The sequence below is a fragment of the Ursus arctos genome, unplaced genomic scaffold (assembly GCF_023065955.2).
Source record: "Ursus arctos isolate Adak ecotype North America unplaced genomic scaffold, UrsArc2.0 scaffold_9, whole genome shotgun sequence".
NCBI classification, from domain to species: Eukaryota; Metazoa; Chordata; class Mammalia; order Carnivora; family Ursidae; genus Ursus; species Ursus arctos.
Genome location: NW_026623111.1, coordinates 25,892,623 through 25,915,333, shown reverse-complemented (window position 1 = coordinate 25,915,333; position 22,711 = coordinate 25,892,623). Strand labels below are relative to the sequence as shown.

Below are 22,711 nucleotides of genomic sequence, written 5' to 3'. Positions count from 1 at the left end.
AACCAATGTACTAGAAATTACAGAACGCATTTTTGTATTCAATTACTCTTCCTTTGTTTTGTTTTGGTCTTTTTTGGATTTCATTTATATCCAGGTATTCTTTGACTAAAATATGGGTGCTGTGTACATTGTCAATCAAACTATGTCAAATAGAATGATCAAAAGATGTAAAATAATAAAAATTTGACAGAGATGACATAGGGTTAAGACTTCAAGGAACAGCATGACTTTCTCTTGACAGTACGCAGGACAAAGTACTTTTACTTGTGATTTTCATTAGGGGTCATTTGTATACTTCTTTCTTTTATAAGCTTTTTCTTCTTTTTTGTATTATTAGGGATATGTATAATTACCATTAGGACAAGGGTTTCATATTTTTCCCTCTCTTCAGATAAAATAAAATGAGACAGCTTTAGAAATAGGGCACAAAAATCTGAGTCAATAATATGACAGTGGAAACTATCAAAAATGGGTTAGAATAAAGAGGAATCATTGAGGATTCATAGCATTTTACTGGATAGTTGGACCATCCATTAATATGGAAATGTGTTTCTTTGCCTAAAGGAGATTACGGTCTAATTAGGAATACAAGAGAGCTCAGTAATCAACACAAATGTGTGCAGGTAAAAACAAGTTATGACAAGGGCTAGTTGAAGGGGATTTAGGGATTATGCTGGCAGTCTGAAGAAGGAGCAGAAAATGTCAAGAAGAATGAATAGAATATTGTGGAATATATTTTCATAGCTCATCAGATGTGTATATTTGTCATTTATAGGCATTCTGTGTATGCGAAAATTCCATAAAAGCAGAAATGATGATAGACATGGTTTAGATGTTGATACTGTAAGTATTTATTCAAAGTAATCTTCTTCTTAAACTTTCCATTAAAAGAGAAATATGAGGATGAAAACATTTTAAAGTTTTCAGGATTTTCACAAAAATGGATCTTGCAAGTTTATGAGTTCACATTTTAAGGAGCTCTCCCTATCCCTTCAATCTGGCAAACACCTACCACCCACACCCCGATCTTCATATCAAGACATAATCTGCTCTCCAATAAATGAGCAATCTGAAATTCCCTAATTACAATTAACCTGTTTCTGTTGGATGAAAAATACATAGCTTGCTTTCAGAAATTGCTTCATCTTGGGTCATTATATTCTGAAAGGTACAGTTTAATTTACTTAAAGGTTTTGTCATTTGCTTCTGAAAAACCCTGTCTCACATCTCATACTCCTAATAGATAAGGTACATTAACTCTGTGGAGTTACAACCATAAGCATGATGTCCTGATAACCCCAAATCCAGAAATATTATTCAACACTTCTTTATAATACCAATAATTAGCAATGGCATGTTTAATTGGCTATCTAGCACCAACCACATATGTATTATGATTATTACAATTTATAAATCATTATATGGTAGAGATTGCTGGCTGCTTATGACGTCTTTCTCTTCTCTGGCACAGAGTAAGTCTCTTTCCCAGCTTCCTTCCAGTGTTTTAGTCAATGGGATGGGAGTAGAAATCGTGTTTGCCACTGATGGGATTGGCTCCTCTAAGCTTCCCCTATGTGCTCTTCCATTTTTTGTTTACCCTTATCACCAGCTGAGATAGAGATGAACTCTAGGGAAATCTTGAAAGTCATGTATTCAAGATGGTTGGTCAGCCTAGGTCGAGTCGGCCCTGTTCCACTAACTTCACCTCCTAGGAACACACATATTCTAGAGCCAATTTTTTAAAGAGTAACATTGTTCCAATAATCTTTACTTACTGCTAAACACACAGACACACACATAGATAGTCATTCAACTTCTGTATTCTGATACATCATGTTTTACATAAAATATTAGCATGAATTGTAATTTTTGTGGATCTGTTTGATCTGAATCTGTCTTATATTTCAAGCACATGTCATTGAACTTAGTTTTCACTTTAGACTTTGCCAATTCCATCACATTTCATATCTGTTTTCTAGATAGAATCTTTTCTCATTCCTTTTTTTTTTTTTTTTTTTTTTTTTTAGTATTTATTTAGAGCGATATTGCCTTCTGTAAATAGGATGTCCCAGGCACATCCTTTTCCCTGCCCCAAAATCCAGGACTTGCTACTCCCCAGGAGGCCCTGGGCTTCTTTGGTGAGGAATAGTATAAAAATCTGCATTATAGGCACAGGGGAAATCAAGCAAATAGAACGTCTTAAGCTTATATCATGCTACTGGTTAAACAACTGACTTTCAAACTACATGTTACCATAAGGCAAAATTTACTCTCATTCCAATTTATCCATATTAAGCAGGACTATCTCAAGGCCATTAGTTAGGAAATACTGGTATTGCAGGACAGGGAGAAATCTTCAAGCTCTTACATTGTTGATGATTAATTTTTCCACAAACCTTATTTTCAATAAGATTTTCTCTTTACATATCACTTTTTCACTTAACTTAAAGAAAAAACACACTTGAATTCATGAATGTTTTGACTTGGATAACACTTCTGAAGTATAGAAAAACTGTTTTGTTACATATAGATACTAAGACCTGGAAAAGCAAATAACAATTTAAACAGTGAAGTTTGAACTCAGGTCATCAGACTAAACCCGCTCCTTTTTCTACCTGTGTTATTTTTTAAATTGTCTAGTTCATATCAGAAAGATGCTCCCCCTTTTTATTTATAGAGGTACACGTGATCTTCATTGATGTAGTTTACTCCTGTAATAGCTCCAGGGCATGTGCCCTTTTTATGTCACTATAGGTCTGACTGCTAGACTTTCACCAACAATCCAGTTGTCTTCTTGAACTTTAGATTCGGCCTCTCCTGAAGTTGGGTGTGATCATACACTGAATTCTGCCAAAGGAGTATGAAGAGAGTGGTGTGCTTTTTCTGGCCAAAGCTTTCAAGAAATAGGTGTGACTTCTTCACACATTCTTTCCCCTTCCGTGGGCTGGATACAGATAATAACAAAGCTGACGGCCACTCAAGGGGTGCCTGGGTGACTTGATTGAGCATCCAACTCTTGATTTTGACTCAGATCCTGACCTCAGGGTGCTGGGATGAAGCCCTGTGTCGGGCTCCTTGCTCGGTGTGGAGTCTGCTTAAGGATTCTCTCTCTCCCTCTCCCTCTGCCCTTCCCCCTACTCCCTCACTCTCTCTCTCTCTCAAATAAATAAACAAATCCTAAAAAAAAAAAAAAGGAATAATAGCCACTTGAGATGAAAGAATCTGCTGTTCTTGCATCACCACATAAAGGAGAACCAATTGCCAACAAAAATGATCTGTTTAGAACAGAGTGACACAGCATTTGAAGCATTATGCAATTTTGAACATATTTGCTACCATTTTCCTACACATATTGAATATTCCATTACAGAATTTCCAATTTTCTCCAAATGCCATCAATTTTCTGAAGTCTAAGATTGTCTTTCCACCTGCTTTATATATCTTTTATCATCTATTTCTTTGAAGATCGCTCTCTTTTCCTTTGTCTTCTTAGCTTCCAGCCTCACTTCTCTTTCACAGGACATACCACATAATATCACATACAACATACAATTTCCGTCATGTTGTTCAATAACAATAACAATATTCATCATCTTTAAAAATCATAAAAGCACTGTTGTAATTAACTATAATACAGATAAGAATCAATCCAGGATACAATTATTTCCAAATGTTTGTTAATGTGACCATAGGGTCAACTCTATAGCTGGAAATAAAAGACTACAACTCTGTGCCCCAGTGGACAACTTTCATAAGGAAAATATCAAAGTATATGCTCCATTTGTCTGACAGTATGATGAGCCACAGCTTCAGAAATTCCACCTCTGGAACATTTATTCAACCATGGTTTACCTACCTAACTTCATATTAATATCACAGCTCTTGTGGTCATAATATTGTTCCAATGGGATAAAAACCAATTAGTTATATAATTTTTCATATCTAAACCCAAAAGCAAAATTGTACAGATCGATTGATTTTGAGTGCAAAAATCCAAATTTCTAATCCATGATATATTTTTTATCTACTTTTCCCAATTTTCATGCCATGGTGACTGCACTCCAAGTCAACATAGAAAAAGCTCTGGCAATTAAAAGGTAACCCCTTTGAGTAGCTGTATCATTCCTCATCTGTGGCAGTTCATAATAACCCAATAAACCATAGAAAAGTTTATTGAACCTCACATAATAAATAATGGTAAAGGCAAAGATTTTTTCAAAATTAGTTGCATTTACATATTCAATTTCTTCCACCATTTTGGTTAATTTACTGTAAGTTGCACTGAACTAGTAAACTTGCCAATGTTATGCACAGCATTTCTTTTCTTTCTTTCTTTATTTTGTCTTTTTAAGCCATAATTTGTCTATCTTTAGCAATTACCATTGAGTCACAATTTCACAATTTACTGGGTCATCCAGAAGTACAAAATTAATTTGGAAGCACTGTATTTGTACAAGAGAAGCTTAGACATAGATGCTTCCCCCCCCCCCCTTAGGTTAGTTCTTCAGTACCTTTGAATTTAAACTCAAATACCAATGATTAAGTTATGCCTTATTTGTAAAATACATAGTTCTGTTTACCTAAACAAGTAGCATTCAGTTATCCTTTACATGGCTGTAAGCACAGAAAAATGCTCTTTTTGTATGTATTTTGTATTTTGATGGGTAGATAATTTGGCAAATGTTTTTTCCCCAGAAGTTTTATGTGAGAAATCATTCCCCCATCACCCTATATGTTCCATTCTCTTCCTATCCTTGAATTCTTCAATTATATATTTGTTTTTAGGTAGACTTATCCCTCTCTGAAGTCAGCATTCCACCTCCTTAATTACCCACCAATGAGGATGTTTAATGAATACTATCTAAATCTCAACTTTTATCTTCTGATCTTTCAGTAACTTTGAGTATCTTAGGTACTGGATCCCACTTTCCAAGGCACATTATAATTTGAGGAAGAGTTCTGGAAAGTGCCTCTACCGCTTTTTCTTTTCTTTTTTTTCTTTTTTTACACATGTATAGTATCAAAGTCTCATACCATACCATCTGCACCCACGTACATGCAAAGCAGGCTTGAATTGACCCCTAGCACTCAAAATCAGCATTTTCAAGTATGCACATTTTGACCTCTTGACCAGACTATGTAAATCCTGTGTGTTGAATTTTGTTCCTGCCTGACCATACTGTAGAAGAATGCGGATGAACATATGCAGTAAGGGTGTATCCGTTGGATTTTATTGGTTACTGGAATTCCTTCGATTCCTATATTTGTAATTTATACCGGGGGTGGGAATGGTGGAGAGACAGAAAAGCCCCACCAGCATCTGACAAGAATACTTTCCTGGCTTGAGTTTATAATTATATTAGATTTCCCATATGCCAGTCCATGAAATAACATATATTTCCCTAAACCTGCAACAAGGTCTGTATTTATAGTTTAATCCATTTTTTTAAAGATTTTATTTATTTATCTGACAGAGATAGAGACAGCCAGCGAGAGAGGGAACACAAGCAGGGGGAGTGGGAGAGGAAGAAGCAGGCTCATAGCGGAAGAGCCTGATGTGGGGCTCGATCCCAGATTGCTGGGATCACGCCCTGAGCTGAAGGCAGACGCTTAACCGCTGTGCCACCCAGGCGCCCCAGTTTAATCCATTTTTGTAAGAATATTGTAAACAATGTGAATTTCATTTATTAAGTATCCTTTTCCTGTTAAAAACCTATTTCATTCCAAGTATCTATGGGTAGATTGAACAGGCATTTCATTTTTCCTGAATCTAAACATACTGTTACCTTGAAATCTGTAATCCCTTTCAAAGATAAGCATTGACACTATAGTTGCAGTTTTCCCCAAAACCTTAAGAATGTTATTTTAACCACACATTGCTCAAAATGCATATGCCTATGTGCATTAAATAGTGATCTTTACTTCTGTCAATTTTATGGTATCCACACGTTATTCTTTAAAAAAGTATTTTCACTAACAAACACTTATTCTTGAAATTGCTATTCACTAAATAATAATAATAACTGAAAGTTTCTGAGGACCTACATGCACATATTTTGTGTATATAATATCTAATTTTCGCACAATTCTGAAACGTAGGTATTATGCATATTTTCTAGATAAGGAAAACGAATCTCCAAGAGTTGAAATATTAACCCATGATGACATGGCTAATAAATGGTAGAAACAGGGTTGCAATCCATATTATTTGTCTGACTCTAAAGGTCATTTCCAATCCCAAGCATTTTAACTATTATTTACAAAAAGATTTAAAAAAAAAAGAGAGAGAGAACCTTGTAATCACATTTAATTCTATGCATTGTTTTGTCCCGTCACTATTAGTGTACTCTATGTATCATTAAGAGCTAAATATCGGTTGGTATATTTTAAGCCAACACATGCTGATGTACTGTGAAATGTTTAGAAACGAGTTGCTCTGAAACTTAACACTTTATCCCTGTACCACTTTTTCCAAGTACAAGGTTATTCTGACATTTACCATCCATTTTACAAGAAAAGAATTTAAGAAAGCAATTTGCATATTTTTTGATTTACCTGAGAGTTAGAAGTTCCCTACTGTTAGTCATTTAGAAAGTAGGTGTACCTATTTGAAATGACACTTTCTCCTTCATAATACTTTCTGGTATACATTTTCTGGCATTTCATTAAGGGTGAATTACCTTCTCATTATACATTTTAAGGAATAAAATGAAGATCTGTAATAAGGGGCATGTGCAAGCATAGATTCAGGGAAAGGCAATGAAGTTGCACTCTAAAGAGAGTCTTGCCACTACTGAGGAAAGTTACTTAAAGTTTTCACTTAATTGAATTGAGAATTTTAATTTGATATAGTTATCTTCTTTCATATACATCAGCACAATTATGAGAACATTCTCTAAAAATAATTAAGAATATGCAAATATTATAAAAGGTAACATTAAAGTCCATATGATGTATATTTTGCTTTGTTTTAAATTTATTAATCTGGAGCAGATAGCTGGGGCTAGTTCAGAGACGCAAGGATGTGAGTTAGTTAAAGACTTACCATGATTACCATCAGCTTCTCTTCAATCTTCAGCACCAAATACTGTCTCACGATTTAACCAGATACAATGCACAATACACTCAATCATTGCGCTGGCTCATTGCTAGAAGCTTACAACTGCAAAACAGTAACAAATCATATTAAAGGATAAAGTAAAAAAATATGTGATCCTTTAACCCTACTAAAATCAAGAAAATATCCATGAAAGACTGTATTTTCAATGAAATTTTGAAGAAGAATATTTGTTATAGTCTCTGGGCAAAAGAACAGTAAAGGAAAAATATAACAACAATTTAATAATATATTCATCACTCTAATCAATTCTTAAACAAAATAGTCCCCATTAAGTTACAAACAGAGGTTTTTATAGTTGCCTAAAGTAAGTAAATGCATTTTAGGAAGAAGAGCCAATAGGGGTGTAGAGAGGACAAGGTTGTGGAAATAATAAACTAGAGAGGTAAATGGCATGTTTGAACTAATACAAATGCCTATGAGTAAAAAGTCACCCAGGGATAAGACAACAGTTAAAATTAAAATAAGAATATTTGGGAATAGTAATATTAGACAGAGACTGCAAAGGAGCAGGCAAATTGAAGAACTGGAGCTCCACTGATGCTCAAGTCAGAAGAGTTTTAAGATTAAGAGTCTGGCCTAAATTGGTCAAATGTTTAAGGGAGGTCATGTCACATGTATAGAACGTGTTAAATTTGACTTAAATTAAGATGTGATTGACAATGTTTTAAAACAAACTACAGTGATGAGAGGAAAACATATTCAGAAGGATAATGAATAAATGGGAGGTTTAAAAAAGAAAGAAGTTCCAGATACTGCTATTTTAAGGAGTCTAATATTGAAGAGAAAGAAAAAAGATAGAGTTGCTACATGGTAAAGAACAATCAAGGGTAGATGTTTTTGTTTTTGCTTTGTTTTGTTTTTTCAAATAGGTGAAACGGGTGTGTTTTTTAAATGGAAAGGAGTTAAGGACTAGGGAGTGGGTAGGCTCTGAGGAAGATGAGAGGAAGGGCATGCTGGATTAGAGGAGGCACCGAAGAAGCTAAGACGGAATGGCATCAAGAACACAGGTGGGGGAAGAAGACTCGATGCCTGGGACAGAAAGTGACAATTGAGATAAGAAAACTCTCAACACATGGGATGCCTGGGTGGCTCAGTCAGTTAAGCATCTGCCTTTGGCTCAGGTCATGATCTCAGGGTCTTGGGACTGAGTCCCCCATCCCACTCCTTGCTCAGTGGGGAGCCAGCTTCTCCCTCTGCCTGCCTCTCCCCCTGCTTGTGCTCTCTCTCTCACACTAACAAATGAATAAATAAAATCTTAAAAAAAAAAAAAGAATACTCTCAACACCTATGTGGCTAATTAACAGGAAACTGAAGGAAGCAGATGAGGATAATCAGATTTGTTTTAGGAAATAACTTTAATTGAACAAACATAACACTTTGGCACTGTGTAGGTGGGCTGAAAGGAGATAATTTCTTGCAAGACGGTAGGTCTGGCAGAAGGCTATTAGCTAGACATCATCTCTGACACCTCTGAATGAGCTGACATCTCTTTCACTGTTACTCACCTTAGTAGAAAATGTGTGGTTGTACTTATTCTAAGAAATGTTTTTGCTTTTTGAGAGTGTGATAAATTGTACATGTTTTATAAGTATCTGAGACATTTAGTTGGTAAACAATAAGGTCCTTTATATCAATTACATGAAAGAGGTGAAATGAGTCATTTCTCACAGAAAATTACTCTAAATCATCATATAGGGATAAATGTCTGTCACAAAAAAACTTTAAAAAAGGGTAAGTGTCTCATTGAGTTATTTAAACAGATCTCTGAAAAGCTGAATTCTATGCTTTCTTCATAATACCTTATTACATTTTACTTTCTTTTCAAACAAATTCTGTGTCAGATTTTCTCTAAAAATGGTAGTTTTTATAGAGACACCTACATCTAATTTCTCATTATTGCTTTCATTTTTGCTATATAGTTTGTTGAATTCACATTTCACATTTTTCAAAGGTATCTATATATCCTTAAAAAAAAACTAACACATTTTGATATACTCTTCAACAATGTTGAAGAGAAGGAAAGAAAACAATCCCTAAAGAATTCGAAATACCTCTATAGCATACATCAAATTCCAATCAGCTCCTTATATTGGGAAATGCTCTGCTTGGTACTTGAGTTTATATTAAATATAAAAATTTGAATAGAAATATAATATTTAAAAGAAAAAGAGACACATTAACTTTTTTCCAACTGGATCTTCACCACAGAAAATGGAATAGAGAATTTGATTTCATAGGTTTGCATAGTTCATGGCAATGGTTGCATTCTAGAATCAGACTTGAACCCCTTATATGACAAAAAGTGACAAAGTCATTGCGATAAAGCAAATTTTTCTCATAATCTCTATTAAACTTTATAGTTCCATTGAACAGACAAGGTTTACACTCAGGAAAATTGTTTTAAAAATATGTGAATATATGTACTTGGGTGTAAAGCATCAGATTTTAAGATTATTATATAGAAATACAGAAAATAAGTTGAAAATTACGATCTGAGTTTTTGGATTGCCAGAGAAACCCTTCACAAAGTGGCTCAAATTGAACTGAGATCCATAAAGCCTAGGATTTGATGGGGTGGAAATTAGGAGTTAGAGAAAGAGGGGGAAGAGAAAGAACATAAGCACAGAATCAGGAGAGTGAGAGGTACTAACTATTCTCACATGACATTTGAGGGTGATGCTAAGTTGCTTTTGACTAATAAAAATCTAGAATACCATCCCCATCCTTCATGCTTCTCATTTGAAAAGGGTCGACTTGACCTTTTCTCTATTTCTAAGGCCATGTCTCCATGAGAGCTTTGCAGCTAAAGATCAACTACTTCCAGCAAAAGAGAACTCAGGACTCCTTTCCATGGAGACCCAGGCAGCTTCAAGAGTCGTACTTCAACAAATAATTTCCTTTTATAAACAGTGTAAATGTACAAAGCTTTAATTGGTAAACATTTTTTTTTCCCTAGGAAAAATGATAATTTGTGGATTTTAATGAAATCTTTCAAGATATCATTCTGTTTTTTCTCCAATCTGGTATAGTCTGTATTAAATCTTAGTAAGATAAAACAGGGCATACATAAAGAAATAAATAAAACCACTGATCAATATGGTCACATAGAAGAGAATTTTGCCATTAAAACGGTCAATTTCATAAAACTCACTCATACTGGTAATTGGTTGAAGGTGTTGAATTCTGTCATTTAAATCCCAGACACTTAGATGACCTGAGTATTCCGTTATGTATTTATAATTAACATTGTAAATATTACTTAGGAAAATTTGTGAGTATGCACAGTACTATGTACGTGTGCATTGATCATTATCTATCTATCTATCTATCTATCTATCTATCTATCTATCATCTATCATTTATCCTCTTTCCATCAGAGAAAGAGAAAGAATAGGGTGAGTAGGATTAATGCTACCCTCTCTCCTCTTCCCCTCCTTGCTTCTTAATTTGAGGTTTTGGTAACTCATTAAATTGGCTTTCAATCTATTTTTTTTCCTTGGAACAAATAATCATAACCTTCATCCAGTTCTTGTAAGGATTTCCAATAAGGCTAAAAATTACTGTTTCTGTGTTATTAAAGACATAAAAACCAGTGACATTACCTAGGAGAAGATATGCCATTCTGTTGACCCAATTAAAATGATGATTAGAAAATAAGGTATGTATTCTTGTCACATAAGAGAAATAGGAAAATTATTTATAAATGTAAAATGAATTACTCTCGTGAATTAAGATAACTCATCAGAATAAACATCATCAGTGTTTCTTTTTTTCTTTCTTTTTTTAATTTTTTTTTATTTTTTGAAGATTTTATTTATTTATTTGACAGAGAGACAGACAGCCAGCGAGAGAGGGAACACAAGCAGGGGGAGTGGGAGAGGAAGAAGCAGGCTTCCCGTGGAGGAGCCTGATGTGGGGCTCGATCCCAGAACAACGGGATCAGCCCTGAGCCGAAGGCAGACGCTTAACAACTGAGCCACCCAGGCGACCCAACATCATCAGTGTTTCTTAACCAAAACTGAAAGTGGGTGGAAAAAAAAAAAAGAAAGAAAAGAAAAGACTTTCTCTATAATGGCAAAATTAGTCCAAACTCCTGTTAGATGTTGTCTTCGCAGTTGTTCTTTGCAGCTGAGGCATAAAGGACGGCATTATCCAGCTATTTACAGAAATGTAGCTGCCCTGGGTACACTATGCAGGGTTATTTTTAAAAGAGATCATTTCCATCAGGTTTGGCTCTTACTAGGTCTCTCTCTATTCTCAAATCAGATTGACTCTCCCCTTAGAAAGCGAAGCTTTTTAACCTTGCTGATCTCATCCCCAGAGCTAAAGATCAACCAATACTAATAAAAGAGGATTCACAGGAGTACTTCCCCATAGAGATTCAGGCAGCTTCAAGAGTAGTACTTCAAACAAGTAATTTACTTTTATAAACAGTATAAATAAAACAGAAATAGGAAGAAGTTCACAGACTTACATCATTTCGCTTTTTTACAGCACTCTGGATATTTTATTTTATATTATGCAGGAGGTCTGCAAGCTGTTACAGTTGCTTAACTATGGGAGGTCTCCAAGCTGTTCAGGTGTAATTCAGATAAATCAAGTATTACTCCCCATTGGAGGCTTTATTTAAGATATAGCCTCAAGGTGGTACTTTGCTATCGGAATAATTATAAATTGGTAGCTGTTTATGGGACATCTACTTTAAAAAGATTAGAATACTAATGATTTCTTAATAAATATCAGAAGTTAATATTGACAAAAAAACTGCATTCTTTGTGTAATTATCTACATCAATACTTCCCAAGTGCATTTCAACAATTTATTGAATGACTTCAGTGAGCACTTAATATGCTAATGTGTATTTAAATCTTCAAGTAGGATAGCATAGAGTGTCTCCTAAACTCATTGATGGCAAATGATATATATGCACATACACATTTTACGTATATTTCATAAATCATCTCTCAAGACCTACATTAATGCACCAAAACTTTGGGAAACACTCATCTCCATTATATTATTTAAGAGCATAATTTCTGTCAAGTACAAATGAAGAGAAGCAAAGAAAAGTCCATCCACTGACCTCCTCTCTGACATATTGTTGATCAAACTCTGACTCAAACAGGATCCAATTTGAGCATCCTTCTTATAATATTTTGCCTTTGGGGAATTATTGCAGCTCCCAAGAATGCTGTCTAGAGTAGAAGATATAACTAAAATTTCCAATAATTACTAAATCCCCCAACAGAAATAATCATTGATTTTATCTCCTTTTTAAAAAAAAATTCCAGAGCTTCATGTTATGTAAATGCTTCATTATGCTGTTATACCAGTACAGTCACATGATGTTCAACATTCAAATCCAGACTGAAAAGAATTCAGTAGAATAAAGGGCTGTTTCCAAAAACATGTATTTTTATACCAAGTAATGAAAAATTCTGATGTATTAGCTGAGTCTTGCAGTATTACTCAGAATAATCAGGATCTTTGTCATCACATAGACATCTTTGAAGCCATATTAGATGGCAGTTTGCCTCATTCCTTTATTTAGCACCAATTCACTTAAATATCTCTACCTGATATGTGACAAATCCTATCCACAGAGAGCTTTCATAGGATTGAGTCCAGTTGAACTGTCTGCTATTTTCTAGCAGTCCAACATAAAACCAACATTTTAGAAGTAGCTTTAGGGGTGGCTGGGTGGCTCAGTCAGTTAAGCATCAGACTCTTGATTTCAGCTCAGGTCATGATTTCAGAGTCTTGAGATCGAGCCCCAATAGGGGCTCTGCCCTCAGCGCAGAGTCTGTGTGAGATTCTCTCTCCCTCTCCCTCTGCTCCTACCCTGCCTGCTCTTTCTCTCTCTCTCTCTCTCTCTCAATCTCTCTAAAATACATAAATAAGTAAAATCTTTTTTAAAAAATAAAAATAAAAGTGTGCTTTAAATGAATATATAAATACCAAATTCTATCTCAAATGATTCTAATCCTTTTTAACTTCTAGTAATTTGTTCCCTTCTATAAGAACTTCCATTGAAAGGATCAAGCCAAAGCAGAATTTTGCATTTTCACTATGCAATTCAATAAGCACAGAAAGGTACATATTTAGACTGAAAATAAACTTCAGTCATATAAAGGAAGTAGGTGAATGGTTGGCTTACATGAATTATCTTGCACATTGCATTAACATATATCTCATATCTATTAAATGCCAGCATAGATGGAGAAGAGCTTGGTGAACTTAAGAAAAAATGGTACTAGACATGGCCCAGATGGTAAACCTCAGTTTTGAACACCAGTTCACATTAAAAATAACTTTAGCAAACTTCTTTGAGGCAAGATTTGGATGAGTTCTTTGTGACCTAACATATGATTACATCTTTGTCGTAATTTGATAAGCCTTTAATTACCTCTGCAGAAACATTAACTGAAAATATCGCCACACCTGGATAGTTATTCTTTCTCAACATCAAGAAGAAAGCTTATGGCATTTAAACCTTTCAGCTCACAACATCAAATTTATATTGACATACCTATAATTTTATGATGAATCTAGATACAGAATGAATTTTATCATGCTTAATAAATCATTTCTTTTTGCTTGTTTAAAAATGATAGGTAGTTCAATTTTACAAAGAAACTGATGCCAGGTGCCAAAAACAGGTGTAATGCAGTGGTTTAAATGCAAGTTAAGAGATAAAAAAAATGTGAACTGCCCATCCTTGACAAGACTTATTTTTTAAGTGTAGATGCCTTTGTTTTATCTAAAAACATCAATTCCAAAATTAAGGCACCCTTAATGTTATATGTTCCTAAAATATTGTGCAATGCATAATAATTCATTGTATTTTCATATATGTTATCCACCATACATATTAATATATTTTAGCATAATATACAATATGTAACACATTGTATTTGGGGTTCAGAATAATTTTCTATTTTTATAGAAATGTAGTTATGTATTGAAACTCCATCAATAAAATCAAAGTCAAGCTGATTTCTGCTTACTCTCAACAGTATGAATCTGGTCAATATAAATAGGGAAACTACATGAAATAATTCACCCACATAATTCCACATTTCACGGTTTGACAACTTAGTGAAGATACCGATTCTTATAAAATTGAAAAATTTAAAAACTGCTTTAAAATTGCTTCTAAGTTGCTCCTGGCTGGCTCAGTCTGCAGAGCATGCGACTCTTGCTCTCTAGGTCATGAGTTCAAACCCCACGTTGGAGGTAGAGATTACTGAAAGAAAAAGAAAGAAAGAAAGAAAGAAAGAAAGAAAGAAAGAAAGAAAGAAAGAAAGAAATAAAGAAAGAAAGAAAGAAAGAAAGAAAGAAAATTGCTTCTGATTTTTTACAAAATGATATCTTATTGTAATCATGTTGTGATAAAAGCCATGATGATTTCATATCTTTCAGAATATGAATGGGAGCAATGAAAGTTAATCTCCAGCAAGAATGCTGTGATAGAGTTAATGCTTTACTTTAAATTTGCTAAAAATACCATTTATTCCATCTTGGAAGTTCAATATGGTGAAATGAATTAAACTAAAGCACAAATTGCTTGTAAATTTTCTTTTTTTTTTTATTCTTGAAAGGACGCATTCTCTCATGAATCTATTTTAATTTGAAACAATTTTATTTTTTAAAAATTTACAATATGTATTTAACCTTTTGTCTACTGTATGTCACATAAAATGGTCGCCCTGTATAAAACTAACAGCTTTCTTAACAATATTGTGTAATGAGATTGATCTCATTTGCCCTGAAGCCAACATCTTCAGATTCTTTATTCATCAACATCTATTCAGTGTAGTCAGGAGAAGAGTACACACTGAACTGTAAAGAAAAATTCTTGTAAATAAGAATGACATATATAACATACCTTTATGAAATGGAAGCTGAAATCTGAAACACCTTCTGTTTTTAAAGGGAAGGCATTCATACCCTGGGAAAGGAATTATTTTCTCCTAAAATATATACACAGACAAACATTCAGGCTTATATTTAGGGATTCTTACATAGTCAAATCTTGAGATTCTCCAGTTGTTGAGGAAATTATCCACATGGGGAGCTCTAAAGCATGGGTTTATTTTCCAAAACGACGTAAGAAACAACAGAACTGTTGACAAAGGAGGATAATCTCATCAAGGGATGCTGTCCTAGTTAGCTCGGGGTGGCAATAGTGGGCAGCCTCTCCCTGCAGCTCCTCACGGCTGGCCGACACAGAGCTTCCCTTTCATGAAGGATGGGATGAGTTTGCAAATACTTGCAGAAAGTGGACTCTTTATGGAAATACTTTTATAATTTGCAGAGTTAGAATGTAACATATCAGCGATTGGTATTATGGCGCAATCAAATAAATCCAAACACTAGGATTTTTTTTTTTTTTTAGTAGTCTGTGATTTTAATCAAACTCATCTATGAAGGACAGGTGCTCATACTTAATAAAATCTTTGGTGAAAAATATATTCCTTAATATATGGGTTTTGCAAATAATCCCTTAAATTCAAGAGCCTATTTGCATTTATTAGTTTCAAATACTTTACTGCAATTCATTAAATTTAGTGACCACTGTGCACAGGGTTCTAGGATTCAAGGAGCAGGAGGTGACTTCCTGAACCGCTGAAGTTCCCCGCTTTTCCCTCCTGTGCTCCTGACACCACCTCGGTTTCTCGGTACGATTTTGCCCCAACGAGCCTCGCCGCTTTGGTTGATTTTGGCCTGATGTAAACTGCCGTTTTCATCAGGACGGGAGGATTCACCACGTCCATCAATGTTTACTTGAACATTTACCAAAGGTCTCAGCCACTTCTGAGGTAGCAGAAAGGTAATGTGTCTTTAAAGGAAATTTGAGAATTTTTGATGAAAGAAAATACAGGAGGTTTGCTTCCTACAAGTCATGCATGTAACCATAGCTGTAACTTACGGTATAAGTTCAGACATGTAATTATATATAACTAGAATTATAATAACTAGAAATACCTATAGGTCTGGGTGTGTGTGTGTGTGCACGCGCGCCCTCTTAAATTTCCAAAAGGGTGAAGGAGTATGAATATCTCTCAAATTCTTACGAATTGTTCTATTTTTTTTCTTTTCATGGAGTATTATTTAAAAAAAAAAAGTGTTGGAAAATGCTGGCTTGAGTAAATGATTTTGCGAAGGTAGACTAGACCGCAGAACCCTTCTACTTGTTGGGTCAGGAAACCTGGAGTTGGGATATTGTGCATATATTTCACAGGCAACTTAAAATGATGTGTTGCTGCTGTCATAAGAAAGATTCCAGAAAAGCAAAAAAATAACTGTCACTTCTGGTGTAATATCTATTGCTCCAAAATACTTTAAGTTCAGTGCTTAAATGTCAATGTCATTGAGAAAATAGTCATTCATACTTGACATCTGGTTAATATATTTACACAATTGTGCCAAATACACGTATTCCCCAGTGGAGAATCCTCTGCAATGACAAAACTAGAAATTTCTCAGTGTTGAGCATTCGTACCCCTTTATTTCTTGTGTAGCAAAATATGTATTATGTCCCCGAGTTAATGCTTATGGCAATATTGTGCTACTAAATACATATGAAATATTTAACCAGGGATATAATTTACTTTGCTGTTTTACATAGGGGCCTCATATTTGCATATCTTTTGCCTGTACAAGCAAAGTGAAACAAACTACTGAGCCGTTTTTTGATTTGTACATTCATTCAAAACAGAAAGGAAAGCTACATCATTTCTATAAAATAAATCAGGCATATTCAATTGCATAACAAAATGCTTTTGATTATCCAACGAGATTATTGCTTTTATCTGTTAGAGGCAGCACTTGTCCCAAAATTTCTTCTTTCACATTTTCCACAAATATATACTTTTAATCTCTTTAATAATTTTGTATTTTTAATCTTTATCACTATATGATAAAATATATTTTCCTATCCTTATACCTTATAGTCAGATAAATATTGACTGTGAAGTAGATGGTAATATTTTACCAGAGCAAATTGTAGTGCTTTAAGACTACAATTTGCTCTAGTTTGTATATACGCATTGTGTATATACACGTATGTGTGTCTAACCTCAATATATGTTTCTTTTTATGATAGGTTTATTAAATAAGAAATTCTAGGGGCGCCTGGGTGGCACAGCGGTTAAGCGTCTGCCTTCGGCTCAGGGCGTGATCCCGGTGTTATGGGATCGAGCCCCACATCAGGCTCCTCCGCTATGAGCCTGCTTCTTCCTCTCCCACTCCCCCTGCTTGTGTTCCCTCTCTCACTGGCTGTCTCTATCTCTGTCGAATAAATAAATAAAATCTTTAAAAAAAAAAAGAAATTCTAAATTCACAGATTATGATAATTATATGCTTTTTTGAAATTAAGAGTGAAGTGTAAACTTTGCAATTATTTTCATGTATTTCTACATTTTTTATAGCCATAGTTCTATAATTTTATACTAATCTGTTATAAAATTCAGTGTTTCTTTTTGCTTACCTTGTGGATCCACTAAACTAGTTTTGTACAAGTAGCAGCAAATCATAAAGGGCATTCAGTTTACGCACTTCCCATCTGAGCATGCCTCCAGCACCATCTGCTATCCACCCCACTTCCCAGAGCCTCCTTCTTCACTGTCAAGAAATTTCATAGTTTTGGAACCAAAGTACCCATAGCTCCCAAGCAACACTTAAAGAGACTTTTTCCTTTAATTACTCTTGTAGCATTTCATCTTCTTTTTGTTGTACATTGCCGCTTTTCCAATTTAAGCACCTTCTTCACAATTCAAAGTTGTTTTTAAAGTATAAGAAAGTTCTTCATAATTCTCTTTAAAAAAAAAAGTTATTTCTTTTTTCAATGAAACCAACATTACCAGACCAAAAAAAAAAAAAAAAAAAGGTGAATCGAGGAAATCTGCATGAAGAGGTCACCTTGAAACAGAATGAGTAAGCAAGTGAAATGAACTCCAGGATCCAGTGTATCCCCCAAATCACTCTGCATTCTTAAACGGTCAGCACAAGTTTATTATTATTTTTTCCCTTCCAGGAAGCTACTTTCTGAAAATCTCTAATTATGACATTACCATAGTAATGTCCTCACCATACTGATGGAAATGACAATCTCATATATTTTGTCATATGATTTTGACCTCAGATTACATTATTTTTAGTAGTTAGGGATGAATAAGCAACTAACTGTATTAACTATAGATCCTATTTTACACCTGGGGATAAATTCGCTAATATTCTATCCATCTTCCTTTATCCTTTCCCTTATCTAGTCAGCTATTAAGTTCTATTGATAAGGGCCCTCTAACAAACTCATCTTTTAAATCTCATGCATATATTCTCTACCTCCATAAAACTATATATTGTATTTATATATGAACATAAACTGTACAGTGTGTGCTCTGATATATCGGCCCATTTGATGCTAGCATAAAATAGCTAGAAAAGTAATCTCTGTATAGAAGGTAGTGTAAGTAATTTGGCTGATAGCACATTGACTGATCAGATTTCAACCATAGGCCTTCAGATTCTAATTAAAATGTTTTTGTTTTTAATTCTCTAAGTTTCCAACTATTGTCACTTAACATATTTGCCTCTGACTGATTCGTCTTTGAACTAAATTTCAAATTTCACTTTGATCATGCCATAGACATGGTCAATTCCTTCAATGGGAACTCATTGAAAGTAGTTTAAAAGAAAGATTCCCCAGGCATTAAGGTTTTTTATAATGTGGTCCAAACTTGCTTTAATATGTATCCTTTCAACACTACACTACACAAACCAAATAATATCTTTATAATTAGCACTTTAACTGCTTTAAAAATAATTTGAGACTCAGATTAAAGGACTAGTTAAAGACAAATCTCCTAAAACCTTTGAAATGATCTCTTCAAACATGATTTAAGTAGTTTGATTTTGCAGTGCATCTAAATCTTTCTTCATGCTGGACTTACTTTTATTCTCCCGTTCCAAATAGTAGATTTAAATCCCATGCATTGATTTTATTTTATTTTACATGATTTTATTTATTTTTAAAATTCTGTACATTTGCCAAGAGTTTTCTTTTCCAGTAATGGTTTGTTTTTACCTTCCGTTCATCTTTTAAGAGAAGAGCAAGATCCAACCTTCTTTATGACATACCCTCTCTCTATACTTCTCTACACTGTACAATGTACTCTATCCCTCCATATATGATAATTTCATTAATAATTGTAGGATCTATAGCATATATCACAAAAAAATACCACATGCCATAAATTCAGCAAAACATCATGAATAATAATCACTGAGCCCACATCTATAAATTAAGATGTTTTGAGCTACAGTAATTTCAGTGACTATTACACTCTGAGAAAAACATGGTCCATGACTCCATTCATTACAGAGGCTACACCCTAACCTGTTCAGATGACCTCTGTGAAGTGTCCTCCACATTTCTGATCTTAGTTTACTTTAGCTCTTCCAGAATAGTGATAATTGAATGTATTGTTTGTTCTCAGACTTTACCCTTTCTAGTTCCTTGTCTCTTTAAAGTTTATTGAAAATTTCCAATCTTGAATTTCAGAGCAAACAATGGGTAAAAACCAAGTTATTTTCTAAACTCTGAGAGCCATGAGCAACTAATAATGCTTTTCAACATATATTTTCCTCACAAATCTATTACCTTAAGAAATAGGGATAGATGAAATTTCTTGATTATTTCACTAGGGTTTTGGTTTTTGTTTTGTTTTGTTTTGTTTTTTGTTTTTTACATACAAGTTATTATCCTCATGCCCTTTGACATTTTTTTTGGCCAGATTCATGTATTGGGATGATTGCTATTTCAACAACATTGCATAAAGTCATTTGATGTTTTCAAAAGTTGTGTAATTGTTTCATAATGTTTAAAACTTCATCTGATAGCTGAGTGGAGGGTTAGATATTAGTAGTGTATTTATTAATACATTATTTGGTTTTTAATTTTGCATTAAAGCTCAATTTTCACAGCATACAAATTAGTGATGTCACCAGGACTAAGCACAAAGAAGCTGATTTAGTTTTATAAGACAGTTTAAGGCATCATAATCCCCACAACATTTTTCAGTTTGACCGTTTAAAGATACATAATTGCTATAATATTTTTTTTATTTTGACTATTATGATTATCTTGATACAAAACCAAGAAAGCTAAGATCACCATAAAACATTAAATATATTATTATATCTACAGAGTCAAAGCTACTATATTACAATATACCAAGAAATAAGTAAGTTCATTGCTGAAAATGTTATATAATTAGGAATTTAACATATCCTGAATCTTTGTAAGGTAAAAATTAAAAGAATAAGAATTTTATAACATATATAAATATGCCAGTGAAATGTTTGTGTTATTTTTGTAATGTATTAGATATCACAGATTATTCTCTCTCAAACTCATCTTCAAATAAACTAAAATTAGATAATTTATCTTATCACTTTGGGTTTCATTCAATAAATATTTGAAGCACTTATTTGTGCAAAGCATTACTGAGTATATAGCTTCAGCAAGTTCAAGATTTTTTAAATAAGTCAATGTAAATCTCTGGCACACAGGCATGAGATGAATTTGAGGACTAATCTACCAGTCCTATTTTCTTGAAAAGGAGTATTTGATTAATAGTCCAACATTTTTAATAATTCATCAAAATTATCAGTGGATATACACTGAAAGGATAAAATAAAATATAGTTTCGGTCTTAAAATACTTACTGTGGACACGAAATGAGTAAGCATATTTTGATCAAACCATTTGATTTTGATATTGTATTTATTACATTTTTCTTGTCTTGAATAAAGAAAAATCAAGATGATTTACAAAATCATAGTATCGAAATATTCTTATTTTGGAAACAATAAAATTAGAGTAAGCTAAAATCACTAATTAATTTGTAAATTATATGAATCCATTCGTAATATCTGGTGCTACACAATATATATCTTTTGAGCTGAAAAATAAGCTGAATATGAGCTTACTGATTTCCAGAACAAGTCTAGAAAGTGAAATGTTATATGTCGACAAGACATGTTATTAACCAGTAATCGCAAGTTTCTCAGGAAGACGATGCTTTTTCTAATACTGACCTTTGAGAGAAATGCCCTCCATAAATCTTCCAAACCAAAATATACTTATATTGGGCAGTATCTTGAATAACATACTAAAGGCAGATGTAGTTTTTAGTTTTATGGATATTTGAATGGTTCTGCATCAGAAAAAGTATGCCTATTATTTTTTTGGAAACTGAATTTAAAACAATTCAGATCTGAGAAAGATGCAAAAAATAACGTAGTCGATCAATAATATAATTCTTTGGTCCAGTGAGGTTACACAATAAAAATAGACAATTGCAGGAATAAATGTATTACATATTCCTCAGTTAATCTTTTATAGGTGTTACTTATCATACCTGAAATTATATTATGATTCATACAGTGTTAGGTTATTTTCCCTTGAAAGAACCTACAGTAAGGCATATACATCATGTGAGTAGTTTGGAGAATATCCACATATATCAAAGATCAATTAAGCAAGTTAACATTCTCTTGAAAATTAAAGTGCATTAAATTCAATTAGAATAGATTGTTGTGTAATATGTGCTAGATTAAAAATATTATATAGTTGGTTTATACATTTCAGTAGGACCTGGTGAAGATATATTATCTTTAGGCTATTTTCTTCTGAATATTATTTAATCCATGAGACTATTCAAATGATTTATATCTTAGAAAAAGAATAGCATACAATTTTAATGCCAAGCAATTTGGTTGTTAGCATAAGGTTGACAGGAGATCAAGTGTTTTTGTCAACCATAAAAGTTCATCATCTCTGGAAAGTGGATATCTCATTTTCTGTTGTCTTTGTTTTTTAATAAGATGGAATAAAAGAAAGAGGAAAAGAAAATATTACTCCTCTTCTAAGAGATGCTATTTTTGATTCTTTTGATAAGATCAAGTTATTTCACTTAAAAGATTATTATGAAACTAAACATACTCTTACCATACAATTTAGTAATTACACTCCTTGGCACTTACCCAGAGGACTTGAAAATTTATGTTCACACAAAAAGCTGCACACAGATATTTAGAGCAGCTTTATTAATAATTGCCAAAACTTGGAAACAACCAAGATGTCCTTCAGTAAGTGAATGAATAAGTAAACTGTAGTACACCCAAATAATGGAATATTATTCAGTGCTAAAAAGATATGAGCTATCAAGTCATGGGAAGACCTAGATGAAACTCAAACATATATTACTAAGTGAAAGAAGCCAATTTGAAAAAGTCTGTATACTGTATGATTCCAACTATATGACATCCTAAAAAGGGCAAAACAATGAAAAGAGTATAAAGATCAGTGGTTGTCAGAAATTGGAAGGGAGAAAGGAATGAATAAGTGAAGTAGAGAGGATTTTTAGGACACTGAACGTACTCTGCATGATCCTATAATGGTAGATACATGTCATTATACATTTATTCAAAATCATAGAATAATAACACCTTAATGTAAACTATGGACTTGGGGTAATCATGATATGTCAATGCAGGTTCATCAACTACTAAAAATGTGCCACT

General features: G+C 33.6%; 1 long non-coding RNA gene across 1 annotated transcript in view; it reads right to left on the bottom strand.

Moving 5' to 3' along the window:
- Positions 1 to 868: 868 nt before the first annotated feature.
- The window catches only part of LOC123001561 (uncharacterized), a 32,354-nt gene continuing 10,511 nt past the window's right edge, over positions 869 to 22,711 (bottom strand). The window contains exon 4 of the long non-coding RNA XR_008958472.1: positions 869 to 7,162. This is a non-coding gene — a long non-coding RNA (uncharacterized LOC123001561). The remainder of the gene's footprint in view (positions 7,163 to 22,711) is intronic.